General features: G+C 33.6%; 1 non-coding gene across 1 annotated transcript; it reads left to right on the plus strand.

Annotated features, from left to right (window-relative positions):
- The first annotated feature begins 10,777 nt into the window (after positions 1–10,777).
- On the plus strand, positions 10,778–10,884 carry LOC141699258 (small nucleolar RNA R71). Its single transcript, XR_012565733.1, has one exon. It is a non-coding gene; the product is annotated as a small nucleolar RNA R71 (small nucleolar RNA).
- Positions 10,885–16,954: the final 6,070 nt, after the last annotated feature.

Raw genomic sequence — 16,954 nt, forward strand, 5'->3', positions numbered from 1 at the left:
AAATATAATAAACAATTAGGTTTAGGATATTATAATATTTAAGGGTTGACAACTCCAACAACACTTTATACATGCTCCTTATACTATTAATTTTAATGAAGGAAACAGAGAAAGAGAGTATAAAGAGGATTACAAATAGAGGATTACAAATGGAGGAAAATGAATATTTTATTCATAAAAATGAAACAAAGGATGGGATAGAGTTCCTTAAAAATAAGGGAGAATAGGGGCATATAAAATTTTTAAGGAATGAATAACTAGTCTTTGGAGTGATATTATGTCAAATTACTTAAATTTGAAATTAAGGGGTTCATTTAGCTAGTCAATTAGAGATGCTATGTGATATATTTACAACCCGTGCGATGCACGAGTCTTTATAAATTTTTTAATTTATGTTATTTGTATTTTCAATAAAACTTTAATAAAAGTAATAAAAGTAATAAAATTAATTAATATAATTATAACCTTATTACGAGAGTTTTAACTTGAATGTGTATATTTTTCAGGTAAGATCATGTATTATATATATATATATATTAAACTACAACATGTACTCCGATCCTAACTCCTGAACAAATTAATATATCCGAACCAAACTCCTGAGCCATTTTATTATTTATATCAAATTCCTGAACTTAATTCCGGAGCCATTTTATTATTATGAGAAGACAAATGTGTCTTATTCATCATATTTTTGTCAAAAATAAAGTTGTACATGATTTGTACCCATGAACCGTACATAAAGTAGAAAACTATCCTTACCGTCACCAATTCACATAGAAGATTTAATAAACATATTTTAACATTCATCATCTCTTACACATAATATGTTTACTATATTATTTTTTATAGAAATTCCTTATTGATTTAAAATCAACATATAATTTCACCTGAGTCTATCATGTTATTTACATAATAATTTGGGTGTAATGATTTGTTTTCAAAACTTTACACTTAAATTTTTAAAAACTACTTATTCTCTTGAGGTTTTGACAAAATTAATGAAGTGCATAACATGTTTTAATTAAATATATTATGATAAATTATATTAAGTTTTCTAACTTGGTTAGTCAAACTAGAATAAGTTACAATATATATGTATACCAAAAAAATATAAAATAAAAAAAATTGAAACACATTGTACATAAGATTTAGAATCTACATCGATTAAAAATTATATAAAATATGTAATTGAGTTATAGGACTATATTATGACTAAGATATAAGTATATTGTACAAAAACTAACTAGATTAATAAGTAGATTAAGAAAAATATAACCTCTTTTAAAGATATTATATCAAAAAAAATATGTTAACAAAAGGTAAAATTTTCAAAATAAGACAATAAAAGGTTGAACTTATATAATGATGAATATTGGACCATAGATTTAATATAAACAATAGGTGCATACTTACTTTTTATGTTCTTGAGATTTTAGAGCGAATTATTCTTTGACGTGGTATTAAAGTTCAGACCGACAAAAGACTTATGTTTGAATCACTAGAACCCCCAATATTTTTCAAAAATTTATTATGTACACAAAAGACAAATTATAGCCCTACACATGGGCGCCTATAATTCATGTTTTGACCAATAAATGGGGTTTCAAATATGGAGTGTTAGAATATTGATACTCACCCAATGAATACAACAAGTACTGATATTTTTACATGAGAATTCCGAAATTGTAGTGAGACATTGTCGACTCTATGTACAACAAGTTAAAATCACCTTCCATGCATAGATATCAGATCTACACAAATTACAATGAATATCAATATCACTTTAACTCAGAGATCACATGCAACCAAAATAATTTTCATCACTAGAATCATCAAATTCTAAAGAAAAACGGTAAATCTGACACGACATAACATCACTCAAAAGTCTAAATAATCAATGAGTATAAACTGCTTTCAGTGATATTTTTCACACACTTTAATTAAATTATCTAGGAATTTACACTTTATTTTGTAACAAAATCCACATAAGCTGAAATTTCAAATTTTTTTCTAAAAAATGGTCTGAGCCTCGCACGGGTTATTATGCTAGTTGTAAAATAATATATGATTGATAAGATATGAACTATTAACCCTATTTTTAATAATAAATAATAATATTAATGATTATTGTTGGCGGGATTCGAACTTGGGAGGTTATTTGTATCTTTATATCTGTAAATAATAATATTAAATGTTTGTCGTTGACGGGATTCGAAACTAAGAACTGTGAATTCTTCAATATTTGGATTGAACGGTTTTGATCATTTGTTTAAGAAGATCTGAAGACCGTAATTGAATGAATAACCATACCAAATCAAAATGGAGTTATCAAATTATACCCCATTAAGGTTATTATAGTTTACTAGCTTTAAACCCGTGTAATGTACAGGTTCCCTTAATATTAAAATGTTTTTATTTATATTTGACATAATTTTATTAAAATTCTAATGTAAATAATTAAATATTAAAATGAACAATTATATAATTATAATTTGATTATGTATAATTTTAAATTAAGATCAAACAGTATAATATATAATAGTATATAAATGATAAGATTTGAATCATTAGCCTTATTTATTACTAATATTAATAAAATACTTATTATTCGCGGAATTCGAACTTTTAAACTTTGTTGGTGTATTCTTTTTATAAATATAAATGTATGTTGTCGTCGGGATTCAAACCTAAAAATTTATTTATAACTTTATGAATAATAATATAAATGTTTGTTGTTTGCGGGATCCGAACCTATAAACTTGAGTGGTGTATTGTTTAAGTACTGAAATCTAACAGTTCTGATCTTTTAATTAAGAGATCTGACGGTCGTGATAGAAAGGGATAACAAAAAATAGGATTAACCAATCTACAAATTATACCCCATTTCAGTTATTATAGTTTAGTATTGATAAATTAGTATATATATAATGATATTTGCGAAAATGATATTTTAGTGATTAAAGTTAAAATTTTATAAAATATTAAATAATTGCAAAAATGATATTTTATTAGATAATTGTGAAAATGATATTTTAGTATACATGTACTCTATGCCAGTAGGCTATAATTTAACTTAATATAAGCCACATGTCCACTACTCACATTGCATGTTCGACTATGTAGTTGCCAATTCATGACTACATAGTCGGTATTAATCATATAAACATTGAGCAACATGTCTCAGAAGACCACTAAAACTCTGTTTTACAAGTAATGTCATATATCCATGTCACCTTTTTCATGGATATATTAAACATACCTCTATATAGGTATTTATTTGAAGAAATGAGCATAATCATTTTGGTTTAGGAACTTATATGCATGAAGATGCAATAAGCCATATGAACTAACATGCTATCGTTAACTAATATTTAAGTTTCAAAAGTAGTATGTCTGCAACTATAAATGGTATATTAGTGTATTAGTAAGTTGATTATTCGAGATTTTTTTTGCGAGAATGTAACATTTGAACCAGGAAAAAGATACAGACATAGCCTATTCATATGTTTGGAAATAGTGAGATATACGTAATTTTTTTTGCTGTACCTAGAACTAACTACCTTTTCTTAAACATGTTCATGGATTGTATCAATGGACATTATTCTGAATTATATTGACGTACAAATTATACTCACGTACTATAAAATTTAAACTTCCTAATCGAACATGTTCTTAAATTCTTAACCAAATTATATTGTACACAATTACAACTTATTTTTATGCTGGATCGCTTATTCAACTTTTTTACAAATTGATCGAATTTAGATTTAAATTCTTATTAAAACTGAACACCGAACTGTTTATTAGTATATCGCATAATATACAAGTATTATAACTGTACATTAGTCACATTACAATAACACTCATTTTTCATATAGAAAATCTAACATGGCGTAAATTGCAGGTTTCGTTCGGAAAGTTATCCAAATTTTTAATAAAATTTGTAAAATTTATTCATCATTTATGTGTAATTATAACGTGATTTGATCGAGAGAGATTATTTTCGGGGAAAAGGCTAAAAATCAGAATGATTAATAAAAATTTAATAAGTAAAAACTTTCAACACGTTATTTGTCTTGAACATGAATTTCGATAAAATATATTTTTAAAAAAATCTAAATATGTTGGAGTTTTTTGTGATTGCACTCATTTTGTTTGTAATAAAAAATTATTATGCAGCATAATCTTGGAAAGATTGTGAAAAAAATAAAAATTAAATTATTTAAACTTATATTCGACAAAATTGCGCCATAATTGAGAATATTAAATTTTCCTTTACATGAGTGATACACATCGCAATTTACATGACTTTTGGGCATGTGAACATGTGAGATGATGAGATCGGAATAAATGGGAAATAAAATGTATATATGTACAAAATTTTTATAAAATAACGTTTGTGCAAATACTTAATATTTGCTTATAAAAATAGAAAGTAGGTTTGGAAATCCTTCTATTTAAATTTTAAATAATATCCTGAAGATGACATATTTGTTTTTACATTAATTGAGGATATCTCTAGATTGCTCGTAGATATATGAGAAGTGCTTAAAGTAACTTATAGATAGCATCTTGATCGCACAACATTTACTTTTTTCTTCGAGATAATCAACGCGTTATTTGTTGGGAAAAAATGGTAGTAACTTGGATTTTTCTGAAGTCGTGTGAACACTTTCAGATTGAAGTTATTTGTGGTTCACCCAAATAAATCAATCGGATAAAATCAAGAATTCTGCAAGAAGAGAGAATGTGTTTTTATTGTGAATTTCAAGAAAATTAACTAACCCTTAAAATTGATCAATGCAACACCTATATATAGATGTCAACATATGTGTCTTTTGCCAACAGACACATCTCAGTCTTTTGCCAATAGACACATCTCAGTCTAACAGTCATGGCTAAAACTAACAGACACATCTTATTTCAACAGGTGTGGATGCTGCCAATGGACATGTCTCATAAACAATAATACCAAATCACAATAAACTCGAACAAAGCATGCACTCCGCACTCTCCCGACTTGTTCAATTTAATATTATGATTATATTGATCAACTAGTCAATCCAATTACACTAAAATATTCAACAATCCTCCCCCATTTTAGCGTAATCAATGATTAACTAAAATAAATTCACAACAAACAACAAACTCATGCATAAATGAAATATCATGACGATTGAATTTCATATTAGTATATTATACATTCCATATATTCGAATATCAAGGTATCACTATGGATTGAGCCTCTACTATTCATAGAGAATACACGAAGATAATATACACATAAATTTACATTCTCAAATTGTTCTTACTTGACACTATCTTTTACTAGCCTTGTGTCCTAATCCTTCATAAGCATATAAAAGCCAAGTCCTAACTTCTTGAAGCGGCTAAACTTCATGCTCAAATAGGTAGTTCTTTTACTCTTGCACCTGCATATGCAATTTTTCAAAAGAACTATTAAGAAGATAAGCTTCAACCTCCTCAACTTGCAGGTCTGAACACATACCTTGGGATGATACTTCTAAGGTGTTCCAATCTCTAGATTTAAAGCTTTCCACATTGAATTTAGCACCTAATGTAATATTAGGTGAGAATTGGGTTTCTCAACATGAGAGACTTTTAGATGGACTTCAATCCCATCCCCACAGCCGACTTCTGCACAAAATCTATACTCAACCCTTTGGTTAGATGATCGGCTAAATTATGTTGAGTTCTTATAAATCCACTGATATAACACCTTGCGTGATAAGCTCACGAATCATGCTATATTTAACACCTAAGTGTCTAGACTTGCCTTTGAACACTTGTCTATAAGCATTAACCAAGGCAGATGTTAGGGCAAAAATACGCGCTAAAATTCACGCAAGTATACGCGTTCGCAAGTAGTATAAGATATAAATCAGATTCATTCCCACAGAGACCGGTTTAGGTTAAGTTCAATTTATGCACCTATGCAACAATGTATGGTTATCGCTCAATGCTAAGACAAATAACAAATTGGGTTTTGATTAAACTAAGAGATTAAACTAACAATTATAACTAAGAGAACAAGAATGGTTGAATTAATATATATGGCAAATATGGGATTCTAACTTCATTAAATACTTCATTCAATACTCTTATTATTCTTAACCTTAGCATGTAATGGTGATGACACTAATCAGATAACACGAAACTAGTAAATGCTAACTTTCGTTGTACGAATACCCCACTACCAAACATCCACAAAAGAGATAGAAGTTGAATAGACACCAATTATGCTTAGTCCTTATATGTCTATAAGAATCGAAAACATAACGGTTTAATGCGCAAGTTATCTGTCGTGATTACATAAGGCAAGTAAGATGGTTAAAATTACCAACGAATCATGCATAACAAATACATGAACCTATGCTAGCATGGCAAGTGCTAAACCTCTGTATTCACTATCGCTTCAATAGAGATTAACACGCTCTCTTATATGTTAGCTACGCACATAAGATGAATAAACACAACCAATACTAGGATATCAATCAATCACCACACACCAAGATATCGAAACAAATTAAATATTGAAATCCATAAGTAAATCCGCTAGAATCCGATGACAACGATTAGCCCATAATTGAACTCATCGTCACCATGGGTTCCAATGAAAGCATGGTATAAACAAGGTCTTAATAAACTGAATACTAATTAAAGTATGAATAAACGAAATCTAGGTTCAACAAGAATAAAAACGAGCATCTGAATTACAACTAATTCAAAGAATCACAAGTTGAAAACAAGATCTTCTTTTTCGGAGTTGTTTTATGCTTCTAGGTCTTCTCCTTGGTATCCCAATCTTCCCGGATGATGAAAACCCTTTTTTTAAGTATATATAAGCCCATATTGGACCTGGACCCTTAAAATCGTCAAATTTCACTCAAAAAAGGATTTTTCAGCGAAATCAGCGAAGTTAGCCGCGCATCAGCACGCGGCCGCCTAGCACCAGCAGGCGGGCGCCTGCTAGCAGGTGGGCGCCTGACACCAGCAGGCGGGCGCCTACAGCCTTTCTGGAAAATTCTGATGAATCTTATTTTGCCCATAACTTGAGTTTTACTCGTCAGAATTAGGCGATTCAACTGTCCACGCGAAGCTAACGAGATTCTCTACAACTTGAAAATGGCCTTGACTTCCAAATCTGATCACTTTTTTATCATATTTCCTTTAAAAACTCCTGTATTTATTTAACTGATACCTGAAATGCAATAACACAAAAATACATCAAAATACCAACAACTTGAGTCCAAAACACCAATTTAAGCTTGTAATAAAGCATTCCAAGTGGATATAAAATCCACCTATTACACCCCCAAACTTGAATCGATGCTTGTCCTCAAGCAAAAACAGACTCAAAACTACAAAACAAACCTAATGCATGAATGCAACTACGTGAATGCAACTAAATGATAATGCAATTGATCCCCTCGGAATAACCATAACCAAATGAATAAGCCAATGCCTCTAAGAATGTAATGACTTAAAACAAAGTTTGAATAAATCCCACAAACCAACTCACAAACCAGAAACGCGCGTGAATGGAATGTTTAACAGATTTCTCTCGATACCAGATCAATAACCATAACTTATCTATCATCGAAACAATCAAAAATTTATAAACAGAATAGACAATAAATGCATTATAAGTCACAACACCTCCTTTCTACTAGAGTTATACAAGGATTCACACTATAATTGAACAAATAACAAAGATACTTATTTGACCGTGCAATGAATGAGGTCCCAAAAGACTTATGCAATAATACCCATGTAGCGAGCGTTAGGTTAGCGGATCCCAGACTATAAAAGCCTTAGGTCACTAGGCACAAAGTCCCCTAGAACTTAATAACTCGAGTATTAAAGAGCTCACTCTTGATCAATTATGCATCAACACATAGTTTTTTTTCTTTTTTTTTCTCTTTTTTCTTTTTTTTTTTCAATAATTTCTGAATGAGTGTGTTTCGCTCCATCTCATTCAACCCTAGACTACTCATAAAAATATGAGTCGGCTATTAGCCATTTGATGCCTAGCCTTATAACAACTAGCAATGAAATCCAAGTTTTTCTCCAGATAAAAAGAATCAGTGTTTTTACGTCATTAAGAGAATATCACAAATTCTAAATATAACCAAGTGATTAAATCTCAACAACAAACAATTATGATCATGATCTATATCAAAAGCAACCCTATAAGACTTTGTGAAAATATTTGTTTCTGGCATGCAAATCAATTCATTAGGACATAAACATCCCTCTATTCGTCATTACCACACTCAAATCAACATCAACTTATCAAATATCATAGTTCATCTTAAGGGATCATGCTAAATATGCATGCAAATGCAACTATATGAAATCACATAAAAATAACAAATATGTCCTAAATGAACAATCTTGCAAAAATAAGAATGAACTACAACTAAGCATGCAATATGAATCTATATGGACACACACACTACTAATCCTTACATTATCACCACCAAACTTAAAATTTTCGATGTCCTCATTGAAGGTAATAATAAGGATTTCAGGCATACCTAGTCGTCGGAAAGATCACCCTCCTCGGGTGGAGGATCAGGTGGCCAATCAACCTCGCCACCAGTGTCTCGAACAACAGTACCGAAAGCATGTGTCAAATCTTCAACAAAATATCAGTGGATGACATGCATGGCCTCCATACGCCTAGTCAATTTTCTATACTGTGCATCACCAACACCAGTCCTATCAACTACCTGTTGCACATGAGAAGAACCCTCTGTAGGCACGGGAATATTCGTACAGCCACTCTCTACATCATCAAAAATATATACCAACCCCTTATCATGGGGTGCACCTAAGAATGCATAACTCAAGTGATCTGGTAGTGGGTTGAGCTCAAGTGTGGGAGCATCTTCAGTCGATGGCTCGAGACGTTCCTGAGAAATTTTCAGCTCTGCTAACCCAAGAGAATCGAATAGCATATCTAACTTCCTCTTCCACGGAGGTGCATTCAAAACCTGTAATTGCTCTTCTCCTTGTTTATCTTCAATAACTGATTCCCCTATTAAGGATCTCTTTAAGGTATCTGACTTTAGAAATTGCTCAGGCTCTGAATTTACTACAGAGTTGACACACTCTACTTTAAAGCACTCCCTTTTAGTTGTGGGTAACTTTATTTCCTTGAACACATTAAAAGTGACCTTTTGATGGTAAACCTTCATCGAAAGCTCTCCTTTTTGTACATCAATCATAGTTCAGCTAGTAGCTAAGAATGGTCTTCCAAAGATGATGGGAATCTTCTTATCTTCCTCGAAATCAAGAATTACAAAGTCAGCAGGGAAGATGAGTTTATCCACCTTGACCAAAACATCCTCACTATACCCCGTGGATAAGCGATGGAACGGTCAGCTAGTTGCAATGACATGTATGTTGGTTTCGGATCAGGCAGACCAAGCTTCTTGAAGATAGATAAGGGCATCAGATTGATGCTAGCTCCTAAATCACATAAACACTTGTCGAACGACAAGTTTCTTATGGTGCAAGGAATAGTGAAGCTTCCAGGATCTTTAAGCTTCGGAGACAACTTCTGTTGCAGCACAGCACTGCATTCCTCCGTTAGAGCAACGGTCTCTAAGTCATCGAGCTTCACTTTTTAAGAGAGAATACCTTTCATAAACCTCGCATAGCTAGGCATCTGTTCAAGAGTTTCAGCGAAAGGTATGTTGATATGAAGTTTCTTGAACACCTCCAAAAACTTCTCAAACTGCTTATCCAGCTTTTTCTTCTGCAGCCTCTTAGGAAAAGGAGGTGGAGGATAGATCTGTTTCTCCCCTGTATTACCCTCAGGAGGAGTGTGTTCCACAGTAGTCTTCCTTGATTCCACCTCTGCTTCCTTTTGCATTTCTTCTTCAGCCACAACTGCATTTTCTGAAACTTGAGATTTTTCAGGCTCTTCGTCTTGCTGAATTTGGGGGCTTGTGACCTTTCCAGACCTTAAGGTGATGGCGTTCACCTGTTCTTCAAATTCCCTCTTTCCTGGATTTGTTTCTGTATCACTAGGAAGCGTTCCTGGTGGTCGATTCAATAAGGCATTAGCAATTTGCCCTATTTGGTTCTCCAGAGTCTTGATAGAAACAGCCTGGCTTTGGCATATAAGAGCCTGGTTTTTGCACATAAGCCGCAACTCCTCTAATTCAGATTTTTAATTCGAAGATAGACATGCACCATGAGTTTGTTGTATTGGTGTAATTTGTTGCTGGAAACCAGGAGGGTTGAATAGCTTATTTCCAAACTGCTAGAACGGCTATTGCATCGCATTCTGATTGTTGCTCCAGCTGAAGTTAGGATGATTCCAGTTGTCAGGATGATAAGTGTCTGGAACTGGTTGCTGCGATCTCTGAAAGTTGCTCACAAACTGAGCCGAGTCACTAGATATAGCGCATTGCTCCGTCACATGCGAACTTGCACATAGCTCATAAACGCTGGTTATCTGCTTAACACCATAGTTAGCCAGATAATCGATCTTCATAGACAACGCCTTTAGTTGAGCAGTGATAGCCGTAGCTATATCCACTTCAAGAACTCCTGCTACCTTGCCCTGTGGACATCTCTGTGTTGGATACTGATATTCATTAGCAGCCATCAGTTCAATTAGATCATAAGCTTCCTCATAGCTCTTTGCCCAAAATGCTCCGCCTGATGCTGCATCGAGTATGGGTCTGGACTGTGCTCCCAATCCATTGTAAAAAAATTGATGATCATCCAATCAGGTATTTCATGATGAGGACACTTCCTAAGCATCTCCTTGTAGCGCTGCCAAGCTTCACATACTGATTCTCCCGTTTGCTGCGCAAATTGAGTAATAGCATTCCTGAGTGCAGCTGTCTTCGCCATAGGGAAGAATTTAGTAAGAAAATTTTGAGCAAGATCTTCCCAAGTAGTAATCGAACCAGCTGGTAGAGAGTGTAACCAGCTCTTAGCCATGTCCCTCAGAGAGAATGGGAACAGTCTCAGCTTCACAGCATCTTCAGAAACACCGTTGAACTTGAAGGTGTCGCAGATCTCAATGAAATCCCTAATATGCATATTGGGATCTTCTGTTGAAGAACCCCCAAACTAGATTGAATGTTGCACCCATTGAATTATGCCAGGCTTGATCTCAAAGGTATTAGCTGTGATAGCTGGCCTGACAATGCTAGATTAAATGTCATTGATCTTGGGTTCAGAAAAATCCATCAAGGCTTTCGTTCGTGCTGCTGGATCTCCCATTGTAATGAGTACCTGAAACACAAATAAATAAACCGTGAGAGTAAAAGAGTTCGAGTCAATTAACTTTAACGACCACTAATGACAAGCACATAAACTAAAAATTAACACCGAGTCCCCGGCAGCGGCGCCAAAAACTTGTTAGGGCGCAAACACGCGCTAAAATTCATGCAAGTATACGCGTTCGCAAGTAGTATAAGATATAAATCAGATTCGTTCCCACGGAGACTGGTTTAGGTTAAGTTCAATTTATGCACCTATGCAACAATGTATGGTTATCGCTCAATGCTAAGATAAATAACAAATTGGGTTTTGATTAAACTAACAATTATAACTAAGAGAACAAGAATGGTTTAATTAATATATATGGCAAACATGGGATTCTAACTTCATTAAATACTTCATTCAATAGTCTTATTGTTCTTAACCTTAGAATGTAATGGTGATGACACTAATCAGATAACACGAAACTAGTAAATGCCAACTTTCGTTGTACGAATACCCTACTACCAAGCATCCACAAAAGAGATAGAAGTTGAATAGACACCAATCATGATTAGTCCTTATATGTCTATAAGAATTGAAAACATAACGGTTTAATATGCAAGTTATCTATCGTGATTACATAGGGCAAGTAAGATGGTTAAAATTACCTACGAATTATGCATAACAAATACATGAACCTATGCTAGCATGGCAAGTTCTAAACCTCTACATTCACTGTTGCTTCAATAGAGATTAACACGTTATCTTATATGTTAGCTACGCACATAAGATGAATAAGCACAACCAATACTAGGATATCAATCAATCACCACACACCAAGATATCGAAACAAATTAATTATTGAAATCCATAAGTAAATCCGCTAGAATCCCATGACAACGATTAGCCCATAATTGAACCCATCGTCACCATGGGTTCCAATGAAAGCACCGTATAAACAAGGTCTTAATAAACTGAATACTAATTAAAGTACGAATCACCGAATAAGTACGAATGAGCATCCAAAGTTACAACTAATTCAAAGAATCACAAGTTGAAAATAAGATCTTCTTTTTCGGAGTTGTTTTGTGCTTCTAGGTCTTCTCCTTGGTATCCCAATCTTCCCGGATGACGAAAACCTTTTTTTTAAAGTATATATAAGCCCATATTGAACCTGGACTCTTAAAATCATCAAATTCCACTCAAAAAAGGTCTTTTCAGCAAAATCAGCGAAGTCAGCCGCGCATCAGCACGCGGCCGCCTAGCATCAGCAGGCGGGCGCCTGCAGCCTTTCTGGAAAATTCTGATGAATCTTATTTTGCCCATAACTTGAGTTCTACTCGACAGAATTAGGCGATTCAACTGTCCACGCGAAGCTAACGAGATTCTCTACAACTTGACAATGGCCTTGGCTTCCAAATCTGATCAATTTTCATCATATTTCCTCTAAAAGCTCCTTTCTTCATTTAACTGATACCTGAAATATAATAACACAAAAACACATCAAAATACCAACAACTTAAGTTCAAAACACCAATTTAAGCTTGTAATAAAGCGTTCCAAGTGGATATAAAATCCACTTATCAGCAGACTCACTATCACATCTGATAGATATGGGTGATATCGGTTTAGGCCACAATGGAATCTCATAAATCAGATTTCTTAGCCATTCAGCTTCTTTATTAGCCGTTGATAATGCCACAAATTCAGACTCCATCGTTGAATCAGTAATGCAACTCTGTTTCTTTGATGTCCAAGAGATAGCACCTCCTCCAAGAAGGAATACCCAGCTACTTGTGGAAGAATGATCTTCCTTATTGGAAATCCAACTTGCATCTGAATGACCTTCAATAACCGAAGGAAATCCAGTATATATCAAACCATAATCCATGGTTCCTTTCAAGTACTTGAACACTCGACTTAAGGATTGCCAATGATGTGAACATGGTTTGCTTGTATACCTACTAAGCTTTCTAACAACATAGGCAATATTCGGCCTAGTGCTTATCATGGCATACATAAGACTACCAATAACCCTTGAGTATTCAAGTTGAGATACTGCCACACCCTTATTAGGTAGGAGTTTAATACTAGGATCAAGAGGAGTGCTAACAGGAGAACAATCCTTAAAGTTAAATCTTTTTAAAATCTTCTCAATATAGTGAGATTGAGAAATTGAAATACCATTGTTCTCACGCTTGATCTTTATACCAAGAATAACCTCAGCCTCCCCCATGTCTTTCATATCAAAATTAGATGACAAGAACCCTTTTGTTTTATTCACTTGATTTTGGTTAGTACGAAAAATCAACCTGTCATCCGCATATAAACAAATTATAAATCCTTTACCAGAAGCATCAAATTTGCTATATACACACTTGTCTGCTTGGTTAAGAAAATAACCATTAGACAAGACCACATTATCAAATTTATCATGTCAATCCTTCGGTGCTTGTTTAAGACCATAAAGTGATTTCTTCAACTTACACACCTTGTTCTCATAACCAGGCATAACAAACCCTTCAGGTTGTTTCATATAAATCTCTTCATCTAACTCACCATTCAAGAATGCAGTTTTCACATCCATTTGATGAATGACAAGATTGTGTATAGCAGCAAGTGCTATTAATAACCTAATAGTGGAAGTCCTAGCAACAGGAGCATAAGTATCAAAATAATCAATCCCTTCTTTTTGTCTAAAGCCTTGGATAACCAATCTAGCTTTAAACTTATCTATTGTACCGTCCACCTTCATTTTCCTTTTGAAGATCCATCTGTTTCCCAATGCTTTACAGCCAGGGGGCAGCTCACTCAATTCCCATGTATTATTATTCATGATAGAATCCATCTCATCCTGGATAGCTTCTTTCCAGAATGCAACATCCCTTGATGTCATAGCTTCACTAAAAGTTTTTGGATCATCCTCAATAATAAAACAATATTGGTATTGATATTCAATTTCATCTCTAGAACCTTCAACTAGATAAAAATGAAAATCATCTCCAAAAGACTTCACTTTTCTAGCTCTAGTGCTTCTCCTTGGTTCAGACGGTCCATAAACATCTTCAGTAGAAACTAAGTTCCTACTATAAGAATTCTGAAGGATGTTCCTTGGCCTAGACATAGATGTAAATCTGTTTTCATCAAAGATATCATCTCTTGACTCAATAATCGAGTTCACAGACATATAGTCATTTGATTCTAACACATAAAATCTATATACGATAGAATGCTCAGCATAACCAACAAAAATACAATCTATACCTCGTTTACCCAAGTTTCTTCTTTTTTGTTCAGTGAGTCTTATAACTGCTCTACATCCCCAAACTCTCAGAAAACTCAATTTTGGTGACTCTTTGTACCAAAGTTCATAAGGGGTAATCTTATTTCTCTTACTAAGAATTCGATTCAATAAGTAACAGGCTGTTAATATAGCCTCACCCCAAAAACCCTCACCCAAACCTGAGTAGGATAACAAGGAATTCACCATTTCTTTCAAAGTCCTATTCTTTCTTTCTTCCACACCATTTTGTTGTGGTGTATAAGGAGCCGTGGTTTGATGTATTATACCAGTAGATCGAAAATATACCGGATCATAATACTCTCCTCCTCTATCAGTACGTAGCTTTTTAATCATGATACTCTGATGTAGCTCTACTTCTTCTTTATATATTTTAAAGAGGTCAACAGCTTCATCCTTTGCATGCAACAAATATATATAACAATATCTAGAAGCATCATCAATAAAAGTAACTACATACTTTTTATTTCCTAATGATGGTGTAGAATGAAAATCACATAAATCACTATGTATTAGTTCTAATACATTAGACACCCTATTAGCATCTTTAAAGGGCATTCTAATTATCTTTGTCAACATGCATGTTTTACATTTTTTATTGTTTAAATCAATAGCAGGTATGAGAATCATTTTAGACAAATCCTTTATTCTTTTATAATGTACATGTCCTAGTCTAGCATGCCATAATTCTAATTTATTCAAACTATTGCTAGTACTAGTAGAAGCCATACAAGCAGATTCTTTATTAAATGGAGTATTTACATTCTACATAAACATACCATTACATAAATAGCCAAAGCCAACAAAATTACCATATTTTGACAAGATATACTTGTCATTTTCATAAACTTGTTTATATCCATGATTATTTAATACAACACCAGATAAGAGATTCTTTCGAATCCCCTGAACATACAACACATTATTTAATAATATACATTTTTCAGAAGTAAAAACTAGCTTGACATTTCCTAGTCCTTTGATCGGTTCAGTTGTAACATTTCCCATCTTTAAGACAGATCCATCTTCGATTAGTTGAAAGTTTATGAACCAACGAAGATCTTTACATACATGACTCGTTGCTCCTGAATCAATCCACCAAGCAACATTATCATCTTGCACATAAAATGCCTCAGATATTAGTGATACATAATTCTGACAAGAATTATAATTTTGTATTAAAATCTGACCTTGTTGCTTTTTTGGATCCTTGGATCCACTTGGACCAGAATTTTGCTTTTCCTGCTTGCCTTTACCAACCCGATAATCCTTCTTGAAATATCCAGGTTTACTACACTTCCAATATGCCATCTTAGGCTTTTTGTTGGAAGAGTTGTAGTTTCCTTTAAACTTCCGTTTATTACCCTTACCATCCTTAGAATTCTTAGAAGGTCCACCATCTTCAACCATATTTATAGAAGAATCACCGACTTATTTCTTGCCCTTAGGATTATTCTCAACTTCTTGAGTTCTCAAAGCCTCTTCAATTCTGAAGTGACTTCCAAGTTCAACCAGTGTCATATCATCTTTATTATATTTCAAGGTGTGTTTAAAATCCTTCCACGATGGCGGCAGTTTGTCTATAACACCATAAATATAGATAGATTCATCCATCTTCAAATTGTGTTGAATAAACTATCCCAGAATCTTTAACAATTTATTGTATTGTTCCATCACCGGTCTAGAATCGACCATTTTATAGTTCATAAAATTACTGACCAGAAACTTCTTACTAGAAGCATCTTCTTCCATGTACTTGGATTCAAGAGAATCCCGCAATTCTTTCGCTGAATCAACATTTTGGTATACATCGAAAAGGGAATCCGACATACCTTTCAAGATGTGACCGCGACAGATATAATCATCGTTTTCCCATTTACAGTGCTTCCTTGTTTGTTCAATAATCTCATTCTCAATCACTTCTGGCATGGGGGTACTCATAACATACACAACCTTCAGCGTGGTCAACAGAAAATGCATCTTCTTCGGCCATCTTCTAAAATCCTGACCCTCAAACTTGTCCAGTTTTACAAACTTGTTTGTCATATCTTTTGCAGATTCTCCGTTCGTCATCTTCAGAAAAAAAATTAACTTCAATCTATGTTGGGAAAAAATGCTAGTAACTTGGATTTTTCTGAAGTCGTGTGAACACTTTTAGATTGAAGTTATTTGTGGTTCACCCAAATAAATCAATCGGATAAAGTCATAAATTCTGCAAGAAGAGAGAATGTGTTTTTGTAGTGAATTTTAAGAAAATGAACAAACCCCTAAAATTTATCAATGCAACACCTATATATAGATGTCAGCATATGTGTCTTTTTCCAACAGACACATCTCAGTCTTTTGCCAATAGACACATCTCAGTCTAACAATCATGGCTAAAATTAATAGACACAT

This window comes from Apium graveolens, chromosome 11 (assembly GCF_009905375.1).
Source record: "Apium graveolens cultivar Ventura chromosome 11, ASM990537v1, whole genome shotgun sequence".
NCBI lineage: Eukaryota > Viridiplantae > Streptophyta > Magnoliopsida > Apiales > Apiaceae > Apium > Apium graveolens.